Source organism: Bubalus bubalis, chromosome 15 (assembly GCF_019923935.1).
Source record: "Bubalus bubalis isolate 160015118507 breed Murrah chromosome 15, NDDB_SH_1, whole genome shotgun sequence".
Taxonomy (NCBI): domain Eukaryota; kingdom Metazoa; phylum Chordata; class Mammalia; order Artiodactyla; family Bovidae; genus Bubalus; species Bubalus bubalis.
Genome location: NC_059171.1, coordinates 53,325,906 through 53,346,287, shown reverse-complemented (window position 1 = coordinate 53,346,287; position 20,382 = coordinate 53,325,906). Strand labels below are relative to the sequence as shown.

The 20,382-nt window shown below is 35.5% G+C and overlaps 1 long non-coding RNA gene across 1 annotated transcript; it reads right to left on the bottom strand.

Moving 5' to 3' along the window:
- Nucleotides 1-771: 771 nt before the first annotated feature.
- Nucleotides 772-18,389, bottom strand: LOC123329388. Its single transcript, XR_006544770.2, has 2 exons — nt 18,254-18,389; nt 772-1,158 (listed from the first exon to the last, which is right to left on the bottom strand). It is a non-coding gene; the product is annotated as an uncharacterized LOC123329388 (long non-coding RNA).
- Between the last annotated feature and the right edge of the window lie 1,993 nt (nt 18,390-20,382).

The following is a 20,382-nucleotide window of genomic DNA, read 5'->3' as shown; positions in this document are numbered from 1 at the left end:
CCTCTTTAAGATTAGAACAGTATTTAAAGTGTTTTTGTAAATATAAATATTTATTTCAGTAAATAGTGTGGGGATTGAAATTAAAGCTATATTATTTCTTCAGTGAAAAATATTTTTGTTTGATAGAAAAAAGTGTAAAATGATGTGAACATAAATGAGCCCTGTAGAATTGATTACAAGAAACACTGTTTTTGGAAATTGCTGGCTTATTTTTACCTAAATAAGATAAAAGATTAATGCATTTGATAATTGATGAAATATTTGATTATAAAAAGAATTGGTTACAGTGTAATTCAAAATGACTGTTTAACAGAACTCTGACAGTGATTTATAAGATGTTTGATAAAATTACTGCCAAGTTTTCAAATTGTACAAGGTGGTCTAAATAATTGGTAAAAGGTTATTTAGAATGATTTTAATTTTTCTTCTGGTTTTTATTATTGCTTGCAACATAAGTAAAAACATGATAAAAATATTTCCAAAGACTTCCATAAATGTATCTAGGTTCTATATATATATATATATGCATACATATATATAGGTTCTATATATATATATGCATACATATATAATTTTCTTTTTTACCATTTCTGGGATTTATTCTAATTTGGAGCATTTAGTGCTATTCTTTTTATTTCAAAAGAAAATTCATAGTATCAATATAATTATCCTAATTCTTGAACAGAAGCATCATATGAAATTATTTATATAGCAAGTGGTATTCTGCTCCTTTTTTGAGAATGAGAATATTCTGCTTATCCAAAATTAAAAAAAAATATGCTATATATATATATTTTAAAAGATTTGATAAAGGTGGTCAGAGATGAAAACACATGCATGAATCTCAGAGTAAAATCAGGCTAATTGAGTACAAACAAAGATGAACAGGTTTAAGGCTTAGCATTATACCTGAATACAATTCCTGCCAAAGTCAAACTGCTGCAGAAATATAGAAGTGCTCCCAAAGAGAGTAAGGTGGGGGAGGCAGCAGAGGAAGAGAAAAGGGGGTCTTGATAACCTTTAGGAAGGCAACCAATTCACTGATATGACTCCTACCTTTCTCCACAGAATGGTTTGCACTGAGAAAGGCTGGACACCCTGATCAAAGCCATGCTCAGCCTCTGGACTCTTGCTAATTTGTCCTCAATTATAGATGACCTTTAGGCAAAGAAGGAAAGAGAAATAATTCTGTATCATTTTAAATGGAATAAAATTAGTACTTTAAAATTGCTGTGTATACCTGCACAACTGGACCTCAGACCATTTTTACTTGCCTTTTCTTTACCTACGTTTTGTCTGCTTTCTGCGTACCACATGGGAGAAGAGTTTAAAATACTTATGTATACCTTTAGACAATATAATCAATACTTTATTATGCTCTACAAATTCCATTTTAAATCTACTTACAAGGATCAAGAAGCATGTGTGAAAATGATTTATAAAGCCGGGTTTTTTTATGTAAATAATTGGTGTAAAACCTTGATTTTTTTCTAATGAAAATAATATCAAAAGGGTTGCTAATTATAGTAAAACCAAGCTATTATTATCTCTACTTGGAAAAAAAAAACCCCTTAAACGATTTGCTTACCAAATATATGGATACCTTGAAATTAGAAAACTGTCAAATATCATTTGAAGAAGAGAGAATTCTTCTGGCCAACTAAGAATGCTTTAAATATATATCTGAGAAAGACTTTAACATTATTAAAATTACCTTTAAGCTTTTTGTAAGTTTTTTTTTATTTGAAAAACAAAAATATTTTTAGCTAAATGCTGCTCTAAAAATCCACATGAAAGAAATAGAACTATCACCTGACAAATGTATTGTCAAACAGGAAGAATTTTTAAATCTCAACACATTCCATATAGGTAGTATTTGGTTAATAAAATTCCTCTTATAATTGGGAACTTACTCTCAGAGATGCTAAATCACATAAATTATCTAGTCTCTATTCAAATCATTGAAATGGTTAAGAAAAAAATTTAAAGATTTTATATCTTTAAAAATCATTTATGTCTTTCTTGCCTTATACCAGAGAAATGACACTTTAAAAGCTTTCGTAGAATCCTTTTTGTTAAGAAAAAAAAAATCTTTATAATTTTTTTTTCATTTTTTTAACTCCACTGTGTTAAATCTGAAAAAAATAAATAATAAGAAAATAAAACATCTACAATCCTAAGAGCCATAGGCAACTACTGAAAATATTTTGGAATATTTCCTTCCAGTTTGTTTTTTCCCTAGAATTTTGCTTTTTATATAAATTTAATATTATAAATTTTACATAACTTAATATTCCAAAGTAGTTAGTTCCAAAGTATATTAGAATTTTCCCACATCATTGAAAGCACTTTGTAAACAATTGTAAAGATTATATGATAATCAATCATATAATAATGTTAGCTAAATCACTTTTAAGAAAATAAGGAAAGATAGTTGTTTGAATAATATTATGGTGGACACTTTTGTGAAGATTAAAAATCACCCTGAGTTCTTTTTTTTCTTCCTTATACAGTTTAGAATTTTTTCAGTTGTTTAAGACAAAAGAGAAAAATAAAAAACACTGAGTTATAGTGAAAATTGTTTATCAGATAAATAGCTCATCTTAAACAACACAATTTGCCTAAAAGCTTGCCAAGCGTCCCTCACTTGGGGGCATGTGAGAAGGGCTGTAATAAGAATAGCTGAGATTTGCTGGAGTCAAAGCTTATGGAAAGAAGAATCTGCAGGTTTAAAAGGTAATGCTATAATCTTGCATTTATTCGGAGCAAACCACAGATGTGCAGTGTGACCATTTGCAAATGTCATTTAAAAAGGACACACAGCTATGAATTCCATATTTGTTTCAGATAACCTTGTTGTTTTGTATGCTGAGATAACATTTGTGTGTGTGATATATGTACATTCACCTTAAAATGTTGTAGAGAATGAAAGTCACAGGAACTGCTAAATGAAATGATGAGCAAAGTGTGCAATCAGGTGTGTAAACAAGGTGTCCATCTGAGAATATTTAAGAATGTTTTAGGTGCATAAAGATCTTCTTTCTTTGCCACTTTCTCACTATAAAAAATTCCCCAGGAGAAAGAAATGGCTTGTTTATATCAATAGTGTTTTTGGAGATATTAAAAAATATTTTGCAAAAAAAAACCCCAGCAACAACAAAATCTCATCTTTATTAGATGGTATTTGTGATATACAGGCAAGATTTTTTATTTGCCCTTTCACTGATCATTCTAATTGACTGAACTGACTTGATCTGACTTGATGCTAAAGATACAATGGAATATCTTAAAATAAATGTAATGATCAATTGAACAATTTGACAGAATTTTTGTTTAGTTGAACAGTTATTTTGCTTAATTGATCATCTTATTTTGTTTGGGGGATATATTGTCTCCGTGTGTGTATGTGTGTGTGTTTATGTGTGTATGTTGAGAGAGGGATGATGGCTAGGAAATTTCATGCCTAAGGAGAAGTAGAAATGATCACAGATGCAGGAAGTATTTAAAATAACACACAAAGGAATCTCTGAAGCCTTGATTACAAGTGTCAAATATTTCTCACATGTTGCAACTATAAAATGATCCTGGCTCCATTACTTCGGAGAGCCAAAATATATGGTATTTGCATGTTAAAGATCTAAGTAGGGTATTAATTGTGCTCTTTCTCATTGGAGTTTATTTTCAAAGCAAAGTGCACAGGATATATTTAGAAATATGATTTGATATATCCATGCTTGCAAAGGGGAACCCGGTTGACTGAAATGATTTTATAAAAATGAATATGTCCTAAGATGTGCCCTCTCGGTTGTTTTGCTGGTTTATTTTAATTTGGAAAAAGTAATCTAATCTCTGCTTGTTAAGAAGATTATTTAATGTATTAATTTATTTAAAATTTGAATACTCTTGATATCATGTGAGTTCCAGACATCCAAAGCAGAGAAAGAATTATGAGCCCAAACACAAAGGAAGGGTTTAAGCTTCAGTATCTGTTTTATTGCAACCCTCATTTTGTAAAGTAACAAAAGTGTTCATTCTTGAGTTAATGAAAAAAGTAATAGTTTCCATTTTTTTTCCCCAGCAAATCATCAAACTGAAGAATGAGCCCTCCTAAATTTGAAGGAAAGTAAGAACTTAAGATGTTCTTTCTTGTTTTCCTTGGGGGTGTAAAGAGAGAGTGTTCTTTTTCAATTTATTTTGTATCAGGAAGTTACGTATTTTTGTGGATAATTTAATTACCTTCTATACCTTGTGGATTTAGAACATTTCAAGGAATGTTTCCACTTCCCTCCCCTCCACCCCATATCTCATATATGATATGCAATAGAAATCTTTGAAATGCTAGTGTTTTCACATGAGGCTAATTCCTTGAAATTATAATCTTTGTCTTTCTAAGGGAATGTATGTGTGAATTAAAAATTCTTAGCTTGGTAAAATATATTCAACACTCTCAAAACACTCAATATATACTTATTTTCACTTAGTTACTTCTGTCTAATATACTATAATCAATTCCACTGACAGATCCCATTCAAGCACTGTATAATTGTTTCCTGATTTGGGGTACCAGAATTCCACTAAATGTACAGAACTGATTATAAATTAATAGACGCGATCTCACAGAAAAACTCCAAACTGACATATTCAGAGAAATCTTTTCATTTAGAGGCATCATCTCCAGAGCCTGTATTTATTCCATTTGTGTGGCCACTCTTGTCTTTAAAATGAACTTGTATGCACATCTGCTTACAAATTTGCAGTGAGGGTAAATTATTGTGTATTGAAAGGATTTGTAACATCATTCAGTGTCAATACTGGTGGACATGTAGGTAATCTAGCTTGTTTTAGGTGAAAAAGAAAAGAAAGATTGTAAGAGGCTGGGTGATATAATCATGAGATCAGTCATATTTTTTTTTTTAAAGTTTTTTGTTTTAAGGCTGACGATTTTAAAAGCCTTTATGGGGAATTTGTTACAATATTGCTTCTGTTTTATGTTTTGTTGTTTTGCCCCCCAGACATGTGGGATCTAAGCTCCCTGACCTGGGATCAAACCTGAGCCCATTGCATTGGAAGGTAAACTCTTAATCACTGGAAGGCCAAGGAAGTCCCACAACAAATCTTCTTGTATGATTCATGACCATATTCAGAAGATAGTTCTCAAAGATGAGTTTCAAAACAAGTTATGAACAAAGACAGTAGAATTGGTGAACTGGATGTATGGGCCCCAAGATGGCTCATATAAAGGACAATACTCATTTGAATATATGCATACTAATTTGCTACTTTTAAATATATCTACTCATTACTCTATGGCAACATGTTTTATGACTTTCACTGCATTTATATCTTGAAAGAGAAAAAAATCATGTGCAGTTGGAAACTGGAGCGGCAGTATATTCTGTAGCTTGGGTTCCAGCCAGTTAACCATTTTCTCCCAGGACTGCTATTTATAAACAGTAATCTATTTATAATGTATTTATAAACAGAAACAGCACTTTATTCCACCGCACTGGGTTTTGCTTACAGAGTCCTTTATTTGGTCATTTCATCCATTAGTCACACAAGAAAGTCAGTCTTATTACCTTTGCGTCACAATTTCAGACCCCCAAAATGGCATTATCCAGTTTGGAATGCTCGGTTTATGTGGATGTGTGTTTGAATGAATTATCATCATTTCTCAAACCAAAATAATCCTCAAAGAGAAAAGGTTCTCAATTGTTGATGGGAGTCTGTAATTTGAAGAACATGTCACAGGTCGTGAAAATATTTCCAAAATTCCCTTTTTAATAATATTTTTATTAGTGCCCATTCATCAATTTAAGGTGACTTTTTGAAGGGGGTAGAACTCTGAGTGTCCGATTCCTGATGTGTGTGTCTAAAACATTTTCAGAAAATTTTATTTTCACACATATATTTATTGCAGAACATAGTTATGAAAATCGTATTGAGTCACATGATTACTTTGCCTCTATGAGTAATCCCTTACTTAAATTCAACTCAGAATAAAAACTAGATTAAAGAGCATACCAAAACTAACTTTAATTGTAAAGTAAAATAATTTTTAGATATAATGTCTTATTAACTTTCACTTCCCCATTCCAGGAAAATGGCAACATCATTATTGTTGGGCTCCATTTTTATTTTTGACTACAAAAGTTTAGAATAGGAAAGAACTAATGTATTTCAGTGCACTGTTAGAGGAGTAATAAAAAGCACTTCAAACTTAGAAATGTTCAATTTATCAATTTATAATTATGAACATCTTATCCACTGGTTGATTTAAATTAGTTACATGTCCACGTATATGGGCTTCTCAGAAGGAACTAGTGGTAAAGAATTCACCTGCCAATGCAGGAAGGGTAAGAGATGTGGGTTCCATCCCTGAGTCTGGAAGATCTCCTGGAGGAGGCAATGGCAACTCGCTCCAGTATTCTTGCCTGGAGAAGAGAATCCTATGGACAGAGGAGACTGGTGGGCTATAGTCCACAGGTTACAAAGAGTTGGACATGACTGAGGCGACTTAGCACGCAGGCACACACGCAGGTCCGTGTATACAGGATATGTCTGGCCAGGAAGTCATCAAATCCTTTAATGTATCTCCCTGGACCAATTTCTTTTGTGTAAGTTTGGATATTTCAAAATGTAAATGTGAGAATTGTTTTAATCCTTTTAAATTTTCTCTTGCTTTATTTTACTTAGATGGAGAAATCTACAGATTTCATTGGAAAAAATTGCTGTGAAAATTCTTGTTAATATGCTATTCCATTTCCTAACCATTAAGACTTAAAAGCCAACTTCAAGAGACACTTCTTCTATGTATAGGGCTCCAGAATTCTCTGAACATTTATGACAAAGTTTCTCTCTCATACATATGCCTCCTACTCCTTGCCCACCCCACCCTTCGAATTTCTTATACATTTCCTATAACACCAAACATTATCAGGGAAAGTTCTAAAAATATGATTGATGGATAGATTATTTTCAGAACCAGAAAAATTTAGTCTAATTCTATATTCTGTACCTGAAGAAACCAAGACCCAGAAATGAAAGAGCTGATTTGCTCAAGATCATTCAGTCGGTATCTTTCAAGTGTGAAGAACTTTTCCAGACTCTCAGGACATACCACAGTGCTCCACGATAGCAGAAAGAGAAATATAATCTCTCTCTCATTCTTTTTTTGGTCTCTTTGTATTTAGCTGACCCGATGCTGTTTATTATCTAAAGAGATTTAGAACTCATTTTGGCTTCCCCCCACCCCGTCCCCGATCGTGCAAAAATACATTTTTCTCAAGGGAATAAGAAAAAAGTCAAGGCTAAAATAGGTCAAGCTTTGAAACCACCAAAATGGAGCTGATTTGAAACTTTTCCAAAGCAGTCAGTGTCCGCTCACTATAAGAGGTGATGGTCGCCAGGAGCAACTTGTCTCTGGAGCCCCCATCAGCTCTGTAGCAACACACGGGGAAGAGGGGAGGGGGGCTGTGGTGGAGGGGGGTGGGGGGGGGGGGGGATGGTGCTGCCACAGAGATGAACTGAGCAGTAAATCCTTGAAGGAGACCACAGGGCTTTTTAGGATGTTCATTGTGTTCTTCCTTATTTGGAATTCTGTTTATGCTGCTAACATTAGCATAGATTTTCCTTAATGAATGCTTTCCAGCTGAAAGATGGTGAAAGATATACTATGTGAATCTTTTTAATATTAGTTCATTAAATTAAAACAGTTCTGACTTACAATAAGGGCTTTTCCTTTTGATGTGCTGTGCTCGAGTTTGCAGATAATGTCCATGACAATACGTGTGTGTCCCCCAAAGATGATCTTTTTCATCAAAGTCATTTAGTGTTAGCACTCTTGTATAATAATTCAAGAGTTTTTCTGTCAGATCATATGAAAGTGATAACATGAAAATGTGGCTTTTTTATAACGTGGATCCATGCATTTAGTTGAAATCATTTCTTTCCCTCAAACTCAGGCACCGACTGCCAAAATATACATATACATATTTCACTCCTTACCAGCATTAGGTTAGGCTACTTCTTCCATTTTCTTATAAATTACAGGGAATCGGGGGAGGGAGACTTCTTCAAAATCCGCCTATGCAAAACCAGAGGGCAAACATCACCACATTCTTGATGGCTGCATTTACTAAATCACTCCCAAATTAGATGCTTCAGAAACAACATGCTACACAAATAGTAAATATCCTGTTCATGCATTGCCTGAAGGCTATGGACTGTATTACCCTATGTACCCATCACAGAAACAATAGAATAAAATGATTCTTCAAGGTTAGAGAAATCAAACTCACTCAGCCACTTTTCACAAGGAATATTTGGATAACCAAAGCTTGATGGAAGTATGTGTTACCATCCATTGTGACAAGCTGGGGACAGTCCATGATCTTATTAGTATCTAGTCATTCACAGTTTGCTTTTTTTCTGTATCAAAACATGCACACAGATAAAAGGAATAAATTGTTTATTTCCCATGCTACTAGGCAATTATAAATATTTCAGCAAAAGGGTTATACGGTGCCAAGGTTAGAATCTAATAGAATAATTCAAGATGCAAATAGCATTGTCTAGTTAGGGAATGCCAATGCCCCAAATTGTCCTCAGTTGATTGACTTCTAGAGGAAAGACTTAGAATAATGTAGACAGTAGCTTTTACAAAGCTGCTAGCCTATCACTTGTCACTTCTGTGGAATCTCTTTCATTTGTTCTTCTCTGGACTGTATTCATAGGAAATCATACTATACACTGCCCACAGCTATTAACAGTTGAGAACTACTTATTTCAATTCTAGAATATTTTTAAAGGATATTTTTAAAGTCAACAATAGAGTATTTATTGTAACAAATATTGAATTGGTTACAATATTGCTTCTATTTTGGTATTTTGGCCTCCAGGCATGCAGGATCCTACCCCATGACCAGGGAGAGAAACCACACCCCCTGCCTTGAAAGGTAGTCTTAACTACTGGACCACCAGGGAAATCCCTCAATTCTAGAATCTCTCTTTTTTCTTTATATATATATATATTATTGAGTATAGTGGCTTCCCAGGTGGCACTAGTGGTAAAGAATCAGCCTGCCAATACAGGAAACATAAGACATGTGGGTTCAATCCCTGGGTTGGGAAGATCCCTAAAGGAGGGAGTGGCAATTCACTCCAGTATTCTTGCCTGGGGAATCCCATGGACAGAGGAGCCTGGAGGGCTACAGTCCATAGTGTCGCAAAGAGTCGGACCCGACTGAGAGACTGAGCACACACATAGTTGACATGTTTCAGGTACACAGTTATACATGTACACATATATTATTTTTGAGATTATTTTCCATTACAGGTTATTACAAGATATTGTAGTTCTCTGCCCTGCACATAACACCTTTGTTGCTTGTTGCATATCCTTTTTTTTTTTTTTTAATAGAAATCTATCATTCTATTCATACTAAGTCAAACAAGTGGAATCAAAATCTAGAATAGCCCACCAGGCTATTCTAGATTATCCCACCAGGCTCCTCTGTTCATGGGGATTCTCCAGGCAAGAATACTGGGGTGGGTTGCCATGCCATCCACCAGGGAAGCTTCCTAACCCAGGGATTGAACCCAGGTCTCCTGCATTGCAGGTGGATTCTTTATGGTCTGAGCCACCAGGAAAGCCCAAGAATACTGGAGTGGGTAGCCTATCCCTTCTCCAGGGGATCTTCCTGACCCAGGAATTGAACCAGGCTCTCCTGTATTGCAGGTGGATTCTTTACCAGCTAAGTTACCTGGGAAACTCCCAACATTAGAAATCTAGCATTCTATTCATACTAAGTCAAACAAGTGGAATCAAAATCTAGAATATTTTAAACATAGAATTAAAAAGAGTTACCAAGCTACTTGGTTATCTCACCACTTCTCTTTTATAAGAATTTCAGGGAATTCTGCCAAATTTAACATGCTAGACAACTTTTGCTAGTATTGTTTTTCATAACTTATAGGATGGTTTGCAATAGCAAACATGTAAGTATTTATTCACAGGTTGAATAGTCTCTGACAAATAAAAATATGATTATAGATTCATGGAAATAGAAGGGCTTGAGGACTTACTGAAGTCAACCATCTCATACTACAGGTCAAAGACAACATGCTGGTGAAATAAAGCAATTTGTCCTCAACTAAAGTAAATCTTTAGTGGCAGAGGCAAGACCAGTACCAAGATCACACAACACATTGGTTGATGTAGTGCTCCTTATGCCATATTACAGTCCTTTCCAGAACTAGTGTTTATGTATTTGTTTGTTTGTTTGTTTGTTTCAGGAAGGGTGAATAAGGTGAGGCTACTTAAGTGTCTACCTACCCCGTTTGCATCTTCCTGTTTCTCATAACCCTCTATCACTATGGAAATCCTCAACTCTTCTATGTGCCAAAATCATTGCCTTCATTTTCTTCCCTTCTCATGACATTTCCCTTAGTGTTCTTTCCATTGCACAGATTATAAAGGATTCTTAAAATGCTGTGGTTCTTTTTTAGAGGTTCTGGGATACACAGGAAGGATTTAGGATATTTCAAAACAGGAATCTTTCTTCCACTTTTAAAAGATGAAGCAGATGGGACATCCCGCTCCACAGTCACTGGGGTTTACTTTGGGGAAGAAAATCAGGGGTGGAGTTTTCCAAAAGTTTTAGGCTCTTTTGTGATTAAATTTTAATCATCTGACTCTTTGTCAGTTAAAAATAGTCTGTCTTGTGTACATTATGATAGAGGAGTGGTAACAGATGAAGAACAAAACAAACTCTCCCCTTTGTTGAAGGAAACAAAATAAAGGACCAGGCTACTTGCCCTAAATTTTAAATCTAAGAAGGATGGACAGAAACAAAGAGTCTATTTGTGCTGCTTAAGTATTCATGTGCATTAATTAATAACACACTCAGATGGTAAAGAATCCACCTGCATTAGGGAAGACCAGGGTTCGATCCCTAGGCTGGGAAGATTCCCCTGGAGAAGGGGAAGGCTACCCACAGCAGTATTCTGGCCTGGAGAATTGCATGGACAGAGGAGCCTGACAGTCCAAGGGGTCGCAAAGCATCCGACATGACTGAGCGACTTTTACTTTCTTTATTATACTTTCTATATTAGTTCTATATTACTTTCTATATTAATTCAGTTGGGGGTTTTCTTGGTGTGTGTACGTGTGTGTGTGTCTATGTGTTCCATGGACAGAGGAGCCTGGCAGGCTACAGTCCATGGGGTCGCGAAGAGTTGGACGTGACTGAGCAATTTTCACTTTCTTTCACTTTCTATATTAGTTCAGTTGGGGTTTTCTTGGTGTGTGTATGTGTGTGTGTCTAAGTGCCTGTATGTGTGTCTGTGTGTTGATAGAAGTGAGTATCTCATGTGTGTATCATTTAGATTCTTTCCAAAATATTATTCTTAAACATGAAGGAGGCAAATATTTCACTAACATGCCATTGTCAAAATGAAGAAAAATCCAGTTAACTGGTGAAGGTTGTTCAACTCGATGCTGTGAGATCCCATATGGGAATACAACCTTCTGGAACACATCCTTTAAGGGAATGCATTCAAAATATTAATTAAAGCAGTTCATCTTTTGAAATTCCCATGTTTTTTGCATTTTTACGTAGTTTGTTTATTAGTATTATACGTTTCCTGGGCATATCAGAATATATGTATATACACATTTAAATATGTAAAACATGCTATAAATACAAACACAATTGTTAATCAACATAAGATGCAAGAGTTAAAACATTATAGAACTTTACGTCCACCTCCTCAAAATAAAAAAAAAGCACAGATTCTAGGCTAAAAACACAAATAGTGGGGAAAAAAAAGGCTACTATGGAACATTCAGAAACTGAGCATGAGGCCCATTGTGTTTCACACTTCCCTTTAGAATGGCAAAAGTACTTTAGTAGGGTTGTTTCTTATTTTTAAAGGCACACAGGGTGGGGACACACAATCTTTATGCACAATAAATAAAATGGCAATTTTCCAAGAGCTCTAAGCTGCAGCTAATTAGCATATTAATTTATATAAATAAAATTCTCTTTGCTGTTCCTCAGTGTTCTGCCTGAGAAATGCAACAAGATGAATGAACATGACAAATCAAAGTGAAATTTACAGGCCTAAAAAAAGAATAGATACAGAAATAATCCTTTGACCTTACTCCAACTTTTCTGACCCTCTTTTATCAGTGACATTTCTCCACGGAGCCCCTAAACATGAACTTCTCATTCTTCCAGACTTAAATTCTAAAGGCAAGTTTACAAAGAAGAGAACACTTATCTGTTTACTCCTGGACTTGGGCTCTTGGCTGGAAGAGCCAAGATCACAATGCAAGGGAGTGACTTTCATTTATTCTTGCATCTATTTTTAAGTTTTTATCACATACATTTTCTTAACAGAAATAAAAACTTTTATTTGCATCTTTAAAAAAGTTTTCCTTTCATACCAAATATTTTAACTATTTTTAGCTTTTGCTAATTTTTATGTTTAACCCAATTTAAAATAAATGAATCTTTTCTCAAAGCAAAGTCCATATTTCAAAAGAAATTGCTGGTTGAAAAGAAAAACAAGGCCTTAATTTCCAGGAAATATTTCACTCAACTAATGTTTTCTTATAACCCTGTTACTTTGAAATTAAATTTGATATAATAAGTACTTATAGATATGTGTGTATCTACCCACCCATCTTCCTCATTTTTATGTAGATACATACATATGTATATATATCTGGCTATAATCCCTTTGGCAGAATACAGCCTGCAAAACCATAAGTGGTAACCCTGGTTATTAACCACTACTAAGTGGTAAAATCAGTTCTATGAAAAAGAGAGTAAAACAGAAAATAAGAGAACTCATTTCATATAGTAAAGATAAATAATGTTCTATAAGATGTTTTATCAGATATGTGTCTGTGTCTCAGTGTGTGTATTGTAATGTATTATGTATTCGTTGAGGTAAATTATAGTCACAACAGTGGGGAAGATCTTCCAATAAAGCAACATATAGGAACGTAGAAAAAAAATAGAGTCTAGACTATGAAATGCATTACTTAAGGCATATGTTCAATAAATATTTATCACTACTACAATAGAGAACAAGACAAAGTCTGTGAAATGATGGAACTTATGTTATAGTAGAAGAAAAATATACAGGTAAACAAAATGCACATTTGATATAATCTCTAGTGATAAGTGTTATAAAGAAAGGAAAGATAAAGAGGATTAGAGAATGAAACCAAGGGTAGGAGGGGAACTCTTGCAATACATATGACTGTAAAAGCTACCCACGAGGGGTTGACATCTGATCAGGAACTTGAGCAGTGTGAAGAAGAGCATTTGAAATGAGGACTCAACAAAGGCAAAGTCCCCAAGGTAGGAAGAAGATCGGCGTGTATTGAGGAACTGCAAGAAAATCAGTTTGAGTGGACTGGAGAGACTAAAGTGAGGAGTGGTTTAAATGACACACAGAGACGCAGCTGCCAGCTCTGTGGAGCTTTTCAGCTTTGCAAAGAACTCTGGACTTCATCCTAAGTATGATGGTGAAGTTGCATGGAAGATTAAGACAGGATTCCATCTCTTATAGATATCTCTAGGTACTCTGCGAAGAATAGACTAATGTGAAAATGGTAGAGTAAAAAGAGAGAGGAAGAAAGACTAGTATGAAGCCAATCAAAGTAGAGAAAAAATAATATGACAAGAGCTTGCCATAGGAGGGCAGTGATGGAAGGACGAGAACAGGTTTGAGTCAGGATACATTTTACCCAACAGGATCTGCCAACAGAATAAGTGATGAATATGAAGGAAAAAGAAGCAACAAGAATGAATCTTTGACATTTGATCCTAACAATTCTGTAAATAGTGGTGGTCTCATACTGATACGTAAAAGGCTTGAGGAAGAGAGGATTGGGGGTGGGTGACTGAAAAATTAGGTACTTTTGCTTTTTCCTTCCTCAATATACTATCATTATTATAGCTTTCAAATAAATATTAAGAAATTTCTAGGATCCATAGTCTGTGATAAGTGTTGGAAACATATAATAAAACCTTTACTTATGCAAATAAAACAAAAACCAAAATAGAAATTGTAATGTAGATATAATTTGTACTATCATAAGTGTATGAAGAGGATATTTGAGGAGCAGAGAGTAAAGAATCTATATGACTTTGAGAGATTATTAAGCATTTCCAGTAAGGATGAAACTGGAGCTCTGTTTTAAAAAAGATGAGTTGAAATTAGCAAGAATAACAATGGATAGGAGATACAGAGGATACTGTGCAGGGCCAGGGACTTCCCTGGTGGTCCAGTGGTTAAGACTTTGCCATCTAATGCAGGGGGTGTGGGTTCAGCCCCTGGTCAGGGAGCTAAAATCCTACATGCCTCATGACCAAAAATCCAAAACATAAAACAGAAGCAATGTTGTAGCAAATTCAACAAAGACTTTAAAAATGGTCCACGTTAAAAAAAAAAAAATTTCTTTAAAGAAGTTCATGGGCAAATGCATAGAGAAACAAAGCACAAATTTTTGGAAAGCTAGAAGCTCATAGAATAAAGGGTCTACGTTGGATAGTGGCAAATGAAAAGCTGAAGTGCTCAGCAGAGACAAAATCATAAAGAGTTTTGTCTAGAGAGCTAGGTGTTTGATTTTTATTGAAATATATGAAAAGACATAACAGGATTTAAATATGGGGGAACATTGAGAGTGTTAGACTCTTTGCAACCCCATGAACTATAGTCCGCCAGATTCCTCTGTCCATGGAATTATCCAGGCAAGAATACTGGAGTGGGTTGCCATTCCCTTCTCCAGGATATCTTCCCAACCCAGACATTAAACCCGGGTCTTTTGCATTGTAGATGGATTCTTTACTATGAGGCACCAGGGAATAGTATGATTAGATAAATTCGATGAGGGTGAGACTAAAGGCAGAAAATACAAACAGAATGCTTTTACATGAATCAAGGATAGAAATGGTGAGATCCTAAATAAGGTGTGCTCTTTGAGAGACTATCAATCCATGGGCATTGAGAGTGCAAGCAGATTACACTTCAGACACATTTTATGCCTGCTTGGGAAATACTTAAAGAGATCCAGTCATAACAACTTAAACAGCTCACTTGCCGAGCTCTAGACTACTCTAACTTAGGTTCTTCCTAAGTCCCATACACTTTACACTTCAGGCTCATAGGTCCTGATTTCTGCTCTAATAAGCTGTCTAATCTTCACTTTCCCCTTTGACCTGTACACTCCCTGTTGTTCTATTATTATAAGCAGTGTGTGTGAAAGTGTCAAGTGCATTGGCAGAGGAAAGAACAGTGGTGTAGACCTCATACCTGGTGCAGCATTAGCCACTAACCAGCTATTTGGCCTTCAATAAGGTTCCTTTCCAGAATATAAGGGTTTTCATCACAAGGCTATTTGTCACTGTGAGGAATTAGAAACATTCAGAATGGCCAATAATATGCAATCAAGTAAATAGAATTTTTTTAAATCTCAAAATATAATGTTGCATTCAAAGTCATGCCTTTGGAATATTTAATAATACAGAAAATGTGCATGAGATAGTCTTACATAAATAGAAAGTATATTTTGTTTTAAGCGATGAAAAACTGGATTATATTATAGAAAAAACTTTGAAAAGATATTTAACAAAAAGATATTCACACTTATATCTATGAAAAGTGACTGCGGGTAATTTTTATTTTCCTCTCTGCAATTTATCTGTACTTTTTAATGTGTTCCCTAACAAAAAAACAAACTAACTTTATAATCACCAGAAAAGTCATTAAAATAATCCATGATTTTCTCATCCCAAAGAACAATTTCAAATACAGTGTAGATTTGATTAGGGTATATTCAGCAGCTACTCCAGAAAACTCAGTTAAAAGTGCCTTATATTCTACTTCCATTCAGGATAAAAACAGTTGCAGGATAATATTGCTTCCATTCTAGCAATGAGAATAACCCAGACAACCTATACAACAATAATTTTGTTTGTTTGTTTTTAATCATCACAGACCTCAGGATGCAAAGAAATCTAAATAACTGATATCTAGAGAGAAGGTTGAGTGCCAAAGAATTGATGCTTTTGAACTGTGGTGTTGGAGGAGACTCTTGAGAGTCCTTTGGACTGCAAGGAGATCAAACCAGTGCATCCTAAAGGAGATCAGTCCTGGGAGTTCATTGGAAGGACTGATGCTGAAGCTGAAGCTCCAATACTTTGGCCACCTGATGGGAAGAACTGACTCATTGGAAAAGACCCTGATGCTGGGAAAGATTGAAGGCAGGAGGAGAAGCAGGCAACAGAGGATGAGACGGTCAGATGGCATCATTGATCCAAAGGACCTGAGTTTGAGCAAACTCTGGGAGATAGTGAAGGACAGGGAAGCCTGGCGTGCTGCAGTCCATGGGGTCGAAAAGACAGACATGACTGAGCTACTGAACAAGAAGAGATTCCAGAAAAGCAAATAAACCCAAGTGTAGGCTTTCAGGGTGAAGTTTAGGGCTGGGAGATGAAAATGTGAAAGAACACCATTAAGGTGTTAGACTCTATTCTCTAGATGCTGCTGCTGCTGCTGTTACTCCAGTCGTGTCCGACTCTGTGCGACCCCATAGGCAGGGGCCCACCAGGCTCCCCCGTCCCTGGGATTCTCCAGGCAAGAACACTGGAGTAGGTTGCCATGTCCTCCAATGCGTGAAAGTGAAAAGTGAAAGTAAAGTCGCTCAGTCATGTCAGACTCTTAGCGACCCCATGGACTGCCGCCTACCGGGCTCCTCTGTCCATGGGCGTTTCCAGGCAAGAGTACTGGAGTGGGTTGCCGTTGCCTTCTCTGAGGGAATCATTAAACGCTTTTGTTTTTATTTTTTTTTAATGTAATAACAACAGATGCCATTTCCAAAGATCATTATGGCAATAGTAAGATAAGATGGACCCTAGGAAAGAGAGAGATCTGGGAGATACAGTGTGCCAGAAAAACCCGATGACAGAAAACTTGCAATAATTCACTTGCGAAATCAGGAAGGTGTAAACTAAGGTTGTTAGAAAAGGATGGAAAACAGGGAGCTGGTAAGTTACATGTTTTGGGAAAGCTTAATTTTTAGAAGAAAGGTCAGTTTTAGTGCTAGCCATGCATGCTGCGTGGGGTTGCAAAGAGTCGGACACAACTGAGCGACTGAACTGAACTGAACTGATAACGTTTGAATTTGATGAGAAAAAAAATAAAGTTTATTGAATGCCTTTTATTTATAGACAGTCACATAAAAGTGCCAGCAAATAAAGTGTTGTGAAGTAGAATTCTGCAAAATGTTTGGATTATTAGAACAAACATTTAAAAAGTTACTATTTGTAGCCGGTAGGTACTGTTAAGCTACTTAAAACCAGACTGAATGTTTAAGCAAGATAAGTATTTCTAGAGGAACAGAGCAATTTTCTTTGTTTTTAACTTAATTAAGACGTCTTTTTTTTTTTTTTTTTAAAGACACATATCACATTAAAGCTAAATCCATTTCTGGTTGAATTGTTGTAAATTATAAATTAGCAGATTGTGAAGTAACAAGATTTAAAAATATTTAATCAATCTCTATTGCTTAGATTTAAATTTCTTTTGTACTTATTTGTTTTTGGAGATAAAAGAAAACTGATTTATACCTATATTTAGGACGTTGGTCTAATGGAGAGCACATGTAAGGGTCTCCTGGATTCACTGCATAAGTTATAAGCAAATTAACATTTCCTCCTGGACAAATCTCTTTCTCCTTTAATCCTAGTGATTTGACAATACCCTGAATCCCTTTTCCAATCATTTCAGAGCAGTCCTCAGTGTTATTCATTAATCCTTATTCTCTACGACGCAAAGCAGTCATAAGCTTTATTCCCATTTCACAGATAATTTATTTGAGTAAAATTCTTGAACACATAACACCATTCAACAGTAATTTTTGCACAAAACTTATCACATGTATTCTTGGCTGTCAGTTGTAAAAATGGAAAAACTTCTGCTTTCTGTGCTTTTCTATAACTCCATTAAAAACACCTGCGACCATAACTTGAAATTTAGTATCTTGTTGGTGATTTAGCAACATTTATGAAGTATTGATAAATCTCATATATTTTTTAATATTGTACTAGTTCAATCTCTTTATTATAGGGTTGTGTTCTAGTGACCACTTTGGCTTTAAGAGCCTAAGGAATATAAAAGACAGCGTGGACCAGTTAAAAAGATGTTTAGACAAGTAGCAGGGCTTCAGTCTCACCTCTGACACTGCTGGATTTCTTTGGACCGTTCTCGGAGATCTTTCTGCAGCCATGTGCACGTCCCTGAACTGGAGACCACGGTCCTTGGATCAACTTTATTCAAAGGATGCTGTGTGAATGAATGCAACAGTGTCTGCCGAAAATGAATGAAAGAAAAACGATTCCTATTTCATAACCACAACACAGAGGACTTCCTATAGATCCTCTACTGGTTTTTATAATACATAAAGAGAAATTCCTGAATCTCTGTTTTTCACAACACCTTATAATTCTTATTCCCTTGATTGACTGCTTTCTGATCCTCATAAAATGCTTGGATTAATGAGTTTCTGATCTCTGCAAAATGTTTTAGGTGGCCCCAGAATTTCTTTCAGCAGCTACAATTTCCCCTTTATTTTGTGTTCATACACAGCAAAGTTAAGGCTTACCCACTCAAAATGAAGTAACTAAACGTGTCTGCTAGGTACTTGGATCTGAGGTACAGGTAAATTCCAATTACTTCCCTCTGACAATCACAGTCTTTTAGAATTCTCAACCCTCCATCAGAAAGTCCACTCCACTCTTCAAAAATAACTATATAAAATATGAAAAGAAATTATTTTGGTGGAATCCCCTGCTCTAAACACTATTTATAACAGTCAAAATAAGAGCAAATTGCAGGATGAATATATATGTTTATTTACATATTGGTGATGGTTTAGTTGCTCAGTCATGTCTGAATCTTGCGACCCCATGCACTGTAATCCACCAGGCTCTTCTGACCATGGAATTCTCCAGGCAAGACCACTGGAAGCTATTAGTATGTAAATTGATATTTACATATCAATAGCTTCAAAATAGTGAAATAACTTTGGAACTTCAGTAAGAACTCTTCAATATTTCAGAATTCTGATTTTTGCATTCTAATTTGAAGTATAAGTTGGGTTTATACCATTGGTACTTTTAGAGGTACTGCCATGGCTGTAACAGGAGCCTGGTGTCTGCATGCTAGAACTTAGTTTAAAAGGTTGAAACTCTGGTTATTTATTACCTAAGCTACAAACCCATCCATATCTTTATTTGAAAGACATCAACAGTGTATTAATTTATAGCCTGCTTTTCTTTCCTCTGTGAATACTGCCTCTTCCATCATTCAGGCTGGATCCCAGGAATCTGGCACATTAGTTATACCAGAGCAGAAATGCCCATTTGGCTAAAGCAGAGCTGCCCTTGGAATCACATCTCTGGCCCCAGTTGTGTTTATCCTCAGTATCTGGTTTCAGTTATCTTTTTGCTCTATTTTGGACTGTGATCTATTTGTTTCATTGACTAAGCTCCCCATTATAGACTGTTGAACAGGCCAGGGCGAGGTGCACAATATGGCCAGGCTCAGCCTCATTCCTCGCCCCATGGCTCTTAATTACTACACGTTGCTTGCCAACTATTTCTTGGCAACTAATTTAATTCGGGGACTTGCCTAAGTATTTAATTGAACTTGGAGAACTCTTTTCAAATGTTTATCCCCACTTTGCCTTTCACCTTCTGCCCAATCATTTCTGTACATTTTAGATCAGATCTATTTTCATTTTTTCCAAAATACTGGCCATTCCACTTTTTCTGCTGGATATAGTGGCTCACATCCCAAATCCTAATAAGACTTTATTTTTTAAAAAACATAGTTTGCCTTCCTTTTCTTCTACATCTCTTCTTGCCTCACTATAGCAGAAGAATTTTACATTTTCTCTGTCCACATAGTTCTTATCTGCCTTGCATGTCAACCCTCAGATAATTTTCTTGTATAAAAATAGGCAGTCGGAAGGAAATTGAAATGGGTTCCTTCTACCTGAAGCCATATAAACTTCAAATTTCCATATCTGACCACAACTCTACCACTGGGTTCTTTCACTCTCTAAGTCTCTCTTATATTTAAAGGGCTCTTTGATTTCATCAGTATCTACAATTCCATGACCACTCTTACTTCTCTTCTCAGTCCATCTGTGTTCTCCTGGTTTATGTCCTTCTTTCTGTCCTCAGCCTCTTTTCCCATCATTTTATCTAGCTTTTTGTTGTCATCTGCAAGCCCATGTCAGTCAGTCCTGTTACTGTTATTGTTGTTCAGTCACTAAGTTGTGTTCAACTTTTTGCGAGG